Consider the following 13,999-nt stretch of genomic DNA (forward strand, 5'->3'; position numbering starts at 1 on the left):
TGGAAAAGTCACTGGTCCTCCCCATGGAGCTGATGCCCCACAAAGGCTGATGTAGCTGTCAGGAGCTGATGTTAATCACTGAAGGCACTTGTGGCTCAGCTGTCCCTCGGGGAGATGGGGCCTGCTCAGCTGCCCCAAGCTTGGCTGCCAAACAGCCCCTGCCATGTTCCATCCTGTAGCAACACCTGCAAAACCTCTGGTCCCTTTGAGCAACAGCCTCTGCACAGTCCTGTGGCTCCTTGGAGCCCCTTCTCTCATGTCTGTTCTGTGGCACCAGTGGTGTTGGTCTCACTGCTGTGGGTCCTGGGAGTGCTGATGGCATCCAGGTGCCACCACTGTGCAGCCAAGCAGGCACCTGAATCCCAAGGGCTGTGAGCAGTCCTGAGGATGATGGAGTCAGGGAGGATCCAGTCAAGGGTGAATAAAATGAGTCTTTCCAGAAGCTGTGGTCTTGGCACACTGAACTGAGAGGGAAGGTGGCCTTCAGAAGGGCCTGGCTGTGGATATAAAGGGTTAAATCATGGTTGACATCCATCCTGCTGTGATTTGTCAGCCTGGACACATGTAGTCTGTGGAGAAAAGCAGGCAGAGTAATTTCCTGATTTAAATGAATTTCAGAGACCACCACAGGAAGGAACTTGGGATGTGTCCAAAGGGTAACCAGGCCATGGAAAAATACCAGGCAGGGGAAAGGGCCAGGGGAATCAGAACTTGGATTTTCCCCTTTGTCACTATAGAGGTGATAGCCACTGTTGCATTTTCCAGTTAAGAGTCCAGTTTAAGCAATTTATGACACTTTAAATGTCAGATTGTTGAATAATCAGCTTTTTTGAAGAGGAAAATTCCCTGAGAGCCTCAGCCCTTTCCAGCTGGCATTTCATGTTATTCACTGATTTGTTTATTGTACCTGTGTCCTGAGTATAAATCAAAAAAGGTATTTGCTGCTGCCTGCCTTGTCCATAGACAAGACATGGTATTTAGGTGAGGCTTTGTTTGAATCACTGCATTCCCACAGCAGTGCCGGGGTCCCTTGTCACTCTTGCAGCAATCCTGACACAAACTTAGTGACAGACCAGGTGTGGGATATAAATGATAGTTCAGGAAATCATGGTATTTCTAAAAAATCAGTGTGTCTGAACCTACAGAGGAGAAGTGAAGCTGAACCAGGCAGCAGAGACCAGAGGGCTGGGGTTGTGAATGTGCTCGTTCATGTCCTGGGGATTCGGGTGATATTTCTGTGCAAAAAAAGAACTGGGAAAGCACAGAGTAGCAAGACATAAAGGCATGTCCCATTTATTTTCATCCCAGGGACCAAAACTTCCCCAGCAGCAAAGCTGCTCAGTCATTAAAAGTCAGTTGAATAGAAAGGCTTCTTGCAAGTGCTGTCGGCACTAGCACAGGCTGGACTGCAGAGATGGTATCTGCAAAGAAGAAATTAAATACGAGCTATAAGAAAAACTGCTATTTGACCATTAGTGAGTGAATTTATCATCCTGCTTGAGATGCTGGAGTTAATAGAATAAAAGCCTTGTAGACAGTATGGAGGTTATTATTTAGGGCTATCATCACCCTTAATTCAAAATTCTCATTCCAAGGATGCCTGAATGATCACTTGGGCTACACTAAGAGCTGAGTAAACCAGACTTTTTTTTTTTTAAATAAGTTCTCTCACTGTTTTCCTGTCTCTTGGTGTAATGGCATGGTTATAGTACCCTAATAAATTGCTTTTTTAGGTTTAGAAATTGTATGAAAATTAGCACCATGGTAAAAAATTAAATTTGCTGGACTTGGCTTGGATTTTTTTAAAATAAACTATGAAATACATGTGAGAATCCTTCAACAGAAAGGGAACCTCAGCCTTAGAGAACTATATAGCCCAGTATTTGCTGCGCTGGGGTTCTGGGGTCCCCCAGACTGTGACTGTGAGTTAGGGAGCCAAGTTTTGCACAGGGGAAGAGGAGGAATAGGTGGTGTTGCAAGCAGCGTGTCGAAGATCCTTCATTCCTATCCCAAAAGTGGGATTCATGACAATCAGTGCTTTTTAGGATGAGACCTGCAGGTGTGTTCCCACCTACAGGGTCTGAGCCTGGTGCAGCAGCATGGGAGCATCCCAAGCATGCTGCTGCAGGTTTCTGCTGAAAGGACCTGCAGCCCCTTTAGCATTTGTCCTGCATGCAAAATAAATCTGCATTTGCAAATGTGGAAATGGGTGTTTCTGGGCTCTCCTACCCAGTCCATATTCATGAATGTGCTTTTCATGTTAGTGTCATGCTGCAGTCTCCCTGTTTCTTCTCAAGTCAATTCCTTCTTTCATATGGAAATTCTCCCCTCCCTCCAAATATATTTTCACGCATGCCAGGTTCCCGGGGCTGGAGCAGGGGTTTCTCAGTGGTCTCTGCCCTTAACTGGGAGAAGAAAACATCCTCTGGTGACCTGGGGAGTCTGAGGTGACTGTCTGAACACTGGGAACTCTCTGTGCTGATCCACATCAAAGTGCTTGGCTGCATTTTCCACTTTCTTTATGGCTCTGCACTGAGATAAAACCTATGAAAGACCCAACAGTAGATTCCCATGCCTGTCACAGGGCTAAAAGTGGTGATCCATCACATGCTGGCCATCCATCCATCCCTTCCTCCCTCGCACAGCACAGTGCTGGGGACATGGCTGCCAGGCGCTTTCCCAGCTGAACTTCAGAGGGAATGATGCTTATCAGTAGCACTGGTCACAGCTGGTCCTTGTGTCATCTCCTTGCAAAAGCTGGGAAGGTCACAAGATGTCCTTTATGGGGTCATTTTAGACTGGGACCATACTGGCCACAGGAGGAGCAGCAGTGCTGTGCACTAGATGGGATGATAAGGTGGAAAAGTGGCTTGGGCTGGGAAGGATGCTGAAAAGGATGTGTGCAGGTGTTGAACCTCTCGGCTGGATGTGATGCTTCTTGTGTTAAAATAAAACATTCATTTGCTTTGATTTTGCAATGCCTATGTGCTGCAGGTGGTGTGTTTCCCGGCACAGTTAAACAGAAAACTGAAGATTCATGATGTAGGAATAAAATCATTTAGGTTGGAAAAGACCTCTAGGACATCAAGTCCAGTGATCAACAAGGCACAGTAAATATTCCTAAAAATGAAGAGGTAGTTTGAAAGTAAGTCCTGCTCCAAGGCAAGCAGCTCTGAGAAGGGGCATGGTGTTCCTGCCCTGTGGGAGTATGTTTGGAAATGCTACACCGGTGGCACTTCCTGAGTTAACAGAGTCTGGGGAGGGAAATGGCTGCAGGTGCAGGATGGAAGCTCAGCTGGTGAGCATTCCACATCCAGGGTCCTCTCCAGGGCAAATGCATGGCTCAAACTGAAAAGCTGAGTTTGTTCCCACACTGACAATAAACATGTAGGAACACAAGACCTGGGAGGGAGTCGAGTAACAAGGCTTTTCTCATGATACCTCGGAGGAAAGAGGCACAGATACCTGCAATAACTTGCAGTATTAAGCTTAAGGGCAGCTTCAGCATCTTGGAAGCAAGTGAAGTAATTTGTGGTATCCCGTTACTGCAAATACAGTTCTTTGCAACCAGAAGGAACAAGTCATTAGTGACACTAAGAAACCACTTGAGAAAAATCTGCATGCATTGATCTGCTGTTGTGGATAAAAGATATTCTGCTGTCTCTTTGCAGGAGGACAAGTTTGTGACAGACTCCTATTTAGTGTGTATTAAAGATCCCACTGAAACCTCCAGATTTATTTATGAAAACACTCCTGGGGCACCAGCTACACTCTGTGCAATTTCATTCAGGCTTTTCAGGGGTAGAGCTTGAATTAAGTGTGTAACTGCCCACGAAAAAGCATTCATTTCATTACTCTCCTGATGAGAGGGAGCAGAAGGCACGGCTGGGATTTGGAGGGCTGCATATCAAAACTACCACTGTCTAGGCAGAAAATAAATATGGTGGGAGAGACATGGCAGCCTGAGCCCTTGCAGTGAAGATGTGGTTGGGGGAGGATGGCAGGGACAGTAGGACAGACTTGGGGGAGCAATGCAGCTGAGGAAGCAAGGGCTTGGTGGCCCTTGAATGCTGCTGTGCTGTGGCAGAGGGTGACTGTGCAGAGATGGCTTTGAGCTGGGGACTTCCCTCTGGCCCGGCTGTGACACTGAAGGCTTAGAGCAGTTTACACATTTACCTGCCTTAAGCTTTTAAGACCTCTTTGATGGCCTCAAGTACTCATCTGCATGAAGAGCTTAGGGTGTCCTAAGCAGCCTTATGTCCTTTGGGAGGCTCAAGGCTTGGAGCTGCAGCTCAGCGCTGTGGAGCGTTTAATGGGATTTGTGCTTGGTGGCACAGCTCCGCTGCCCCCCTGCCAGACTGAATGGGGAGGCTGGAGCAAGCCAGAGCCACCCTGTGATGGCTGACGAGCGAGGTGGTGGATGGTGCTGCCCATCAGCTTGTCTTTGGGGTACATGAAGGTCCCCAGGAAGACCAGGGTACCAGCAGGAGCAAGGGCCAAGGATGCTCCTGAAGGTTTGCATTGGCCTGATGCAGCCCCCAGCATCACTGACTCTGTCTGCTATCAACAGCTCTGGCCGTGCCCCTGCTAATGCAGCATCCCTGCTGCCAGGGAAATAGTTCAGTAGGCAGCAGGAAACAGGCAGAGCCAGGGCTGAGCTCACTGCTCCAGCAGCCTCTTGAGCAGCAGCGAGGTCGGTGTGCATCGATCGCCCAGGCAGGAGTGCCTGAAAGCGAGCAGGTCTCTGCCTCAAGTTTCACAGACACTACAGCATTTCACGGCAAGCAATTAACAAATTCTCCTGGCCACCCTGCAGCACCAGCTGCAGTCTCCCAGTCAGGCTGATGGTTCCCAGCAGCCCTGGCACACGTGGCATGGAGAAACCTGCCATCCCTCCTGCTCTTTGCTCATTAGAAGTGTGAAGCTGACTGGTGGACAGCACACGCTGTACTCAGTGCTTCCAGTGCAGCCACCAGCAGCACCAGGGATGGGTAAATGAACAGCAGAGCTGTCGGCACAACCCAACATTTACAGCTCTGGCTGCTTTTGGGAAGAGCAGCCAACCCCCTCCTTCCAGGCAGGGGTTGCAGTGCAGGACAGCCATTCCCTGGGTGCATCCACAGGGACCAAGCCTGGCCACTGCAAGCCCGCAGAGCATGGCTTTACTGCCACAGCAGGACTGTCCTCTCCTTGTGGGACCAAGTGACTGTCTCTGGCACTGCTCTTTGTCTCCTCCAGTAAGCCCCATCCCTGCTTTCATCTGTTCAGGCAGAAATAGGGCTGCTGTTGTGCTGGTTTCCTAAGGAAACTGGGGGTTGTGGAACCATGGGTGCCTGCCTGGTCATCTTCTCCCCAGGGATGGCTGCTGGCATGCCTGGCATGCCTCATTTTGGGGCTCCAGAAGCAGCAGGAGTGGGCACTGTGGGGGTCTCTGTACCTGGCAGGGCTACAGCAGGTGCCTGGCACTCACCCAGCATGCACATACTGCCCAGGGCACCAGCAGCCCCCCACCCAGCAGGTTTAGGGGGCAGGAAGCAGCTGAGGACAATCTGCTGGGGGTTTTGGTTTCACTGCAGCAGTGAAGGGTCTGTGGGGAAGAGGTGTAGTTGTTGTGGAGGCATAAGGTGTTTGTCATGTTCATGGGAGGTGCTTTGAGGCAGAACAAGCCAAATGGTCCTTGGCTCAGCATGGAGGCAGCCTGGTGGATAGCTGATGCCCTGCTTCACGGGGCTGTGGTAGCCCAGGGACCCTGGGGATGTTGACAGTAAAATAAGCAAGTCAGGGTGCAGCCTGCTCATCCCAGAGGCAGCACTCAAGCTGCCTGCAGAGCTGGCATTGTTTGCAGGGAGCTTCACACAGCAGGTAACAGGCACAGCAGAGAACATCACAGCCCACTCACGGGTGATTTATGCCTGGGAAGAGGCAAAGCTCTGCTCTCAGGGTATGTTATCCACCCGTGGCTTTTTATTTCACTGCAAGGGGTATGTTTTGCCCACAGATACTCCTGCTCAGCCACACGTGAACTGGGTAATTCCTGCTCTGCATGCAGTCAGCACCTTTTTGGGAAGATTTTAACTCAAAATTTTAGTTTAACTGCTGATTAATAGACTTAACCCTCACATGGACCATAGAAGGTTTCTTTCTGGGGCTTTCAGAAGTGCAGTAACATGAGAATGCAGGCAGGACCGGGAAAAACAGGATAATCACCTCCTCTTATCCCATGACTCCCTGCTCCACCTGCGACAGGGCGGGTGCCACCGAGAGGAGAGCAGGTCTGAACTTTCCCTTCCCCATCTGCAACACTCATGGCATGAGGAGACCCATGACACTGTGAATTGTCCAGGCCTTCCTCCCTCTCCCTGCTGTGGCTGGCACAGATTGCCTTCCCAGCTTGACACTGATGTCCCTGGGGACCTGAAGCCTCTGTTACTGCTAGACCAACCTGTGCCTGCTGAGTGCACCCCATGCCCTGAACTCCCCATTCATCCTGCCTTCACTGCTGCCTTGCTCCCAGGGCTGCCTGACCATCTTCCAGACCACACTGATCAGCAGAGATTGCCTTAGCTCTAATGGCATATCTCTGCTGATCAGCCCTAACTAAACACCCCAGGAGAAAAAGCATCCCTGTAATGAGAAGTAAACACCTGCATGGAGTGTTCTTGCCACCCTGCATGAAATGGAGTCATGGCTAAAGGTGGCTCTTGAGCAACAGTGAGTCTTTAGCTGTGCTGGAGCAGGCTGGCTTGAAATCCCACTCCAGAGGGTGAAAATTACAGGGTTATTAATAGATGTGGCCCCATCTTTAGTCCTCAGCTGAATTGTACTAGCATTTCTTTTTTAGCACGAAGGCTAAATCTAATTTTATATTGTCTGAGTATCTCAGACAAAACTAGGAGGGCCCCAAAACAGCCCTGGACAACAGCACTGTGCCAGCTGTTCTCAGCACTCTGTGGGTGTCCCCATGCTGACGCTAGTGCTGCATCATGGCAGAGACTGGCAGTGGGGGCTGAGGGGCTGCAGCGGTGATGGGCTGGGGTCCTGTGGAAGCAGCTTGTCCCTCCTTGCTGTTGGGAGAAGTCACTGCCAGGGCTTGAGGTTTGCAGGGTCAGTGCTGACGCTGCTCTTGCTTTAAAGCAAGGATAATCTAGTTAAACGCACGGGGTCCTGTGTCCCTTGACCAAGCCAGCATCCTGGCTGCTGTCCTCCCTGCATCAGGGCGTCCTTTTGGACAGAAACCCAGCCTGGCTGCCCTTGTGCCAGGGAGTGCCTCCTCTTCCTCCCCTCCCTGTGTAGGTCTGGCATTACTCTGCCTCAGCTCACAGCTTTTCTAGCAACAGCACACGACGCCTGGTACAAGCACTGGGGCTCTGCTGCCTTGCCAGCACTGCCACAAATCCCAAAGGCACAACCTTGTTAGAGCTGCAGGTATGAAGCCAGTCTTGCCTGCCCAGACTACCTGCCTGTTTGGCAGGATAAGACCACTCCTGGCAAAAGCACAGAGGAGAAATCACATCCCTGTGCTGGAAGTCAAAAACATTAATTAAACCTGTGGTATCATTGATTTCTATCTCAGGGGAGAGGCAGAGGGTGAGAAAAAGCTGGGGGGAAGGAAAGTCGGGGAGGACTTGCTAGGAGCATTCGTAACCTTTAAAAATAGGCTGATTATTTTTGCAATGTCGGCATCTTCCTATGGGGAGGCACTTGGAGTAGATCAAGCTCGTGCCAGGGGTTTGCAGGGAGTGCACCCCTTTAAGGCAGGGGGAACACATGTCCCGATGTCCCAAGACCCTTTTCAGCTAAATATTTGGTGCTGCCTAGGTAGGAGCTTTTTCTATGTGGGCACCCTAGCAGGGACAGTCGGATCCTGAGAAAAATCAGCCCTTTTTGTCTGGGGATGTGCGCAGGGCACCCCCTGAGAGCTGGGCCAGGAGCACTATCACCAGGTACCGAGCTCTCTGCTCCCCATATAAAAGATAGTGCAAACCCGTTTAGGCTGCTGGTGTTATCAAGCAAATCTGCAATTACTCTAGAAATAGTCATCCAACTAAACTCCCTCATTATGAGCCATTTGCACCTAGTGACTCTATCTAAGCACAATTGCTTCAGCTGGATTAAACCATGCCAGAGGCTTTCCTCTTGAACTGCAAATATCCAGCCCTCTACAGCACGCAAGGTCTGCGGCTGGTGAGCCTCCAGCAGCCTCTCCATGGGTCCATCTCTCTGCTCACGAAGAGAGTGGGCAAAGGTCCTCTTTCCTCAGTGCGCCATGAGTGCCTGGCCCGGGGCCATGGGCACAGCCCTGCCTCCCTGCCCAGGACAGCATCCTGCTTTTCCAGCCGGAACCAGCAACCTGCTCTACTGGCCAACCTGCCTTCCCAACACTGCCAGCTGCCACCCCTGGCCCTACAGGGTGTCCCTGTGGCTGCAGTGCCTTTGGGGAGAGGATGTTGTCCTCATGCCCCACACACTCTTGGGGGTGCCCAGAGGGGAGCTGGGCACTCCCACACTGGGGAATGGTGGCCATGGTGCCCATCTCTTCCCCTGGGGACAGGTAGTGATCTGCTGTTTGTGGTTACTGCTTGGCATGCACTATGACCTCCCATGCCAGCTCTTTCACTGGCACTGCTTCACCTGTTGTCCTTCCTGCTGCCCACTGTGCTGCCCTGCTGCATGCACAGGCAGGGCACCAACAGCCCTCAGCCCCTTGCCATCCTGGCCACCAGTGAGCTGCTCAGATGGCTTTGCTTTTTTAGTGGCAATAGAGACACAGGAGTGGGATGAGAAGACAGGACCGAGCATGGGGCTGTGGGCAGGATTAAATGTTGGGCAATGGGCCGGGTGGCTGCTGGGTGCAGGGTTGAACAGAGCCTGGCAGTGCCAGCAGCTGCCGAGCTGGCCAGACAGCACACTGGTGTCTGCTGTGAGAAGTGTTGCAACTAATGGGAATCTGTTCTGGTGGCACTGGCAGATCAGGCAATGGCCAGGAGCTGTGGGAAGGAAGGTTATCTACCAGAGCCAGCATGAAGAGGAGCCCCATTTTGCTCCAGCCCTTTGTCCGCACGAGCACAGCAGAAGCACGGTGGCACTTGTAGGTGGCATTTGTAGGCTCCTGCCAGCTGATCCTTTCATCCCAGCTTGTCTGACATGAAACAGTGCAAACAAACCTCCCTGCTTGCTTTGATTGCTTCCCAGGGATTCATCCATTTGCATTATAATGAAGAGATATTTTGCTGTATAAATAAACCTGAAAGTTGACATAGAAAGGACTTATCAACTCTAAAGGTATTTGCATGCTCCCCAGATGGAGGGAGAGAGCCACACAGGGATTTAGTAGGGACAGACTTCAAGTGCTGGTGAGTACAGTGAAGATTTACAGCAAGATGAGAACATGTTGCTCTGGCACTTCATAAGAAAAGTTGTGCCTCGGGCTGTCATGAAGCACTGAGGTGGGGGTACTGCTGGAGTGAATGTCTGGTGTCTCAGCCTTTATCACCTGAGCCCTTTGCTTTCTGCCGCCCCTAAGGAGAGCAGAGGAGTCAGATGGGGTGTCAGGTCGCAGGGACTGGGGAAGACCACTGCCCCTGCCTTGCAGATGTGTGTGTTCATCCCTCCTGAGTCCCTAGTGCAGGTCAGGTTGGTGCTCAGTAGATCTGACAGTCACACCAACCTGCTTTGCACCCTTTCCTGGACCCTGTCTGACTCCTACCCAAGCCCACTGACAGTCAGGGGGTCCTGATCAGGTTAAGACATAGTGGTACATCAAAACCCACAAATACCTGAGCGGTTGGCACTTGCCTGTGCTGAGCCACGTCTACAAGCGATTTCTGAGTGCCAGCAGAGTGCCGGGCATGATCTCTACTGGGCAGTTGGTGACACAGCTCTGGCTGGTGTCTGTGAAAGCCTCTTCCCTGACCCACTTACCCTGCAGCCACACCTCTGGACGGAGACCAGCTCCTGCTGGTGTCAGCAGACCTGTGTTTAATCCATAAAAAAGCAAAATCCTGGTTTTGCTAAAACACTTGACAGGAGCATGGTATCGGAAAGCAATTTGTGAGCCGATCAGCAAAGCACAGCAGCTCACCAGCTGCAAAATCTGACAGTGCACAGGGCAAGGACAGGAGTAAGGCTGCCCCGGCACAGCTGCAAGTCCAGCCGGCCTGGCTCCTGCTGATGCCATGCTGGCTGCTGGGAAGCTCTTCCCCTTCTTAATCTCACAGTTTTGCAGACCAGGATTAGGGGGAAATGTATCCCTGTGTAGAGCAGGACACAGTGGGGAGTGTCTCCTGCACTGGGCAGTGGTGAGGCTGCTCCTAGCTGGCTTTGGGCTCTTTGGCTTGGGAGGAGGCAGGGGAAGTGGATAGCATCCAGAAGAGAGCTGGCATGCTGGTTAGGGCTAGAGGAGAGGTGCAGCACCCGGTCTGCTCCAGGAAAGGGCAGGCTGGGGGAACACAGCAGAGAATTGTGCCAGCTGCTGGCAGCAGCCCCAGACTGGAGCTTGGGGAGGTACAGCTGGGCATTAGAACAGTGGCTAGGGCACCCCTCCTCTCCACCAGGGACCACTGCCACCTGGCCCCATGTTGGGCTGTGCCCAGCTGACCCACATAGCCCTGCTGTCTCTGGGAGAGGCAGCCTGTGCTGGCTGGTACCATTACACAACCCTGCTGCAGCCCGCTGCCTGCACACAACAATAGGCACTATTTTTATTCCCTTTCTGGTTGTCACAGGCAGTACAAGAGTCCTTGGGGTGGAGGCTTTTCTCCCACACACTGTTATGTAGGACATTTCAGTCACTTGTCCTTGTGACCTGCTTGTGCCTGTCCCTGCCATCCCAGCACTCCCCTGCCAGGACCAGCAGGAACAGGATGTGGGGTCACTGTCCTGCAGGGAGCAAAGCCCCAGGCTTGGGCACTGGCCAGAGCCTGCCCTGCCTGCAGACACCAGTCAGAGGGGGCACATATTCCTGGGGAGATGGTGGTTTTGCCTCTACCCCACCCCTGCCATGGCATCACTCCCCAAAACAGCAGTAAAGAGGAGAGTACCAGCATGCTGTGCCTGCCTGGCCATGGGCACCTCTGGTCCAGACCTGCAGGCAGACTTCCCACCTCGACCTCAACCTTGGGGCAGCCTAGCAATGGGACTGCCCCCCGTGTCCAGCTCTGTCCCGCTGTGAGGCCCTGCCCTGCTGTCCCAGGGGGTAAAGCCCCGGGCCCCCACAACACCCTTACACTGCCTGGTGTTCCCAGGAAACTGCTGTCAGAGGTGGGTCTGGCCACTGGTGACAGCAAGTTACTCCGAGCAGAAAATCCTCATGTGTGATGGGCATGATGTGGATGGAGCAATTTTCTGCACAATTACTCCAGTTTATTCAGTGTGATAAACCAATATTAAAGTAGGATGAGATGAGGCTTGGGTGCAATGCATCTTCCTTCTATTTCTTGCCGTATTACACAGCCTGGGAATTTCCTAATGGAGCTGGAAGAAGTGGGGACCTGCAGCACAGGGATTAGATCAGACTAGAAATAAAATTCCTGCACTTCCTCCATTAGTTACAGGTACTGTGGCTTCAGAATTCCTAGGCTTAAAATGATTTCTCTGCATGCTTCATGCAAGTACCAGGTGAGGAAAAGTAAAAAGTGCCGCCACACAAAAAATCTTTGCCAAGGAGGAGGATGAGCAAAATGAACCTCTCCTGGCAGCTGGCAGTGATGCCACGTGGCAAGTGGGAGAAGGTGCCAGGGGATGAAGGTACAGCATGAGCAGGGATGGCAGTCCATGTTCAGAGAGAGCAGGCAGTGCAGCCCCTGTTAGAGTCAAAGTGGTGCCCTCCTGTCTCAAAGCCTCCTCCCAGGGATGCAGATCTCCCTAAAGGAAGAGCGGACCGGGCTGTAATTCCAGCTGGCAGACACGACATCAAAGCACTTCTCCCCGCTGCCTGCCGAGTCATGTTTTGCAAGGTGCAATCCTGAACCACCACATCCATGGGTTCTTGGCAGGTTTGGGGTGATTTGTGCATCCCCCAGTATACTGTCAGGTGTGTCCCCTTGGCAATCCAGTTTCCAAAACCTGAGTTGCAGCACCTCTTGGACTAGTCCTGCACCCTGCAGGACTTCCCTGCTCCCTATGGAGTTTCATGTGTTCTAACTCCTCTGGATGGCAGAGCAGTTTCCTGGGGGAGCCCGGGATAAAATGCCCATCAGGGAAAGCCAAGAAAGAAACGTGGCTACAATTTCATTGCCAACTGGATGGACAGCTTTGTTAGTGAGGGAGCCTAGCAGAGGATGAGGATGAGGAGAAGGACTGCTACAGACAAACCCCAAAGACTTGGTGTCTCATGGCTCCAGAAAGCACAAGACATGCTCTTGGAGGCCCACCACCAGCCTCCTGACTGGCTTTCCCTCCACTGCCTCCTTGCTCTGTTCCCTTCCTTGGATTATCTTCTCTATCTTTTCTCCTTGAGCCTGGATCTGCCCCACAGCTCCTCTGAGCTGCTCTGAGCCTCCCCACCCTGGGGCAGCGGCTCCCTGTCCTTGCCTTTCCCAGGGGCCTGCGGCAGTCTCTTGTGGCACAGAGCCTTGCTGTGCTCAGCAGGAGCTATTCCTCCTTGCCCTTTGATGTATTGCATCCCTGCTTGGGACCGCTGATGGGGACAAGCCCTGGCTGGCGATCAAAGTCTCCCCGCCAAGCTCTGCTGCTGCAGACTGGCCCAGTCCCTGGGATTTCCAGGTGAGAAATCCCTCGCTGTTGCTCTGGGTGGTGGCACAAAGCATGGTGTGGTGGGTGCTGGGAACTTCCTGCACACTGCTGGGACCAGAGCCAGCATGGCACAGCACCCAGCTGTGATAACTGGGAATAAAAAGGGTTACTCATAAAAAATCACAAGTCAGTGCAGCCAAATCCAGCCACTGGAAAAATTCCAAATGTGTCAATATGTTGCATAGGCGTCTCCTGGTGAACCAGCCAGGCACAGCATGATTGGCACTCAGTTGTTTGCTGGCATGTGCTGCTTGCCCAGGCTGTGCCAGAGGCTTCTGCCGGGGCATCTGCAGCCCACAGCCCTCTCTGCGAAGGCCAAGTTGAACAATGACCCTGCTAAATCCACTTCCAGCACTGCACTCAGAGACAGCCAGGAGCGATGTGCTCTAGAAACCATATTTAGGGGAAAAATGACTCCTTCACCTACCCTTGGTGCTGGGCTGGCAGAGGCCAAAGCTGCATGTGGGTGCTGGCTCTGGGTCCTGGGCTTTGGGGCTTTCCAAGCAGCAAGCACTGAGGGCAAGTGCTCCCTGGGGAGAGGGCTGCATCTCCCTCCAGCTGCCTTCAAGCCCAGGAGCGCCCTGGGTCCCCAAGAGGTGTAGGAAGCAGCACATGGCAGCTCCATGCTGCTGGCAGGGCTGGTGGGACCCATGGGTTTGCTCACATCCCACTCAGTATCTCATGTTTTTCCAATGGGAGAAGCCATTTGCCTAATTAAACAGCAGTAACAAGCTTGGCATCACCAGTCATGCCTGAGCACACTGCAAATTCCAATGACACTTACAAGAGGAAATGTGCTGCCTTCTGGGTCTCTCTGCTAATATTTAGAAGGCTGACAGCTGTGTCCTGAGCCCAGTTGGTGCAAGGTATAATTAGAAAAGCTGCTTGAACAGTGTTGTTACAAAAGTGATGTTAAATAATGGTGCGGAAGGAAAATCCAGGGCTGTATGTTTCTGGGGTGTGTGTGCTACACTAGGCACCATGCCCAGCGTGCTGCAGTGATACATTTAAGGCAGCCTCTGCTGAGGGAAATTAGCATCTTTGTCCTGTACACCTGGTACACCATGTTCTTCAGATGCAAGAGGACAGTCATATTTAAAACCATCCAATAGAACTTTTGGTTCTAAAAACTAAAAATTTTCCAATTTTTATTTATCAACAGGCATCTATGTGTATTCCTGGAGAATGAAATATTTATCTGTAGACACATGCACGCAGAATGTGAGAGTGCCAATGTATTATTTAT

The sequence above is a fragment of the Corvus kubaryi genome, unplaced genomic scaffold, assembly GCF_017639235.1.
Source record: "Corvus kubaryi isolate FWS band 111438036 unplaced genomic scaffold, C.kubaryi_AGA036_p1.0 37397, whole genome shotgun sequence".
NCBI classification, from domain to species: domain Eukaryota; kingdom Metazoa; phylum Chordata; class Aves; order Passeriformes; family Corvidae; genus Corvus; species Corvus kubaryi.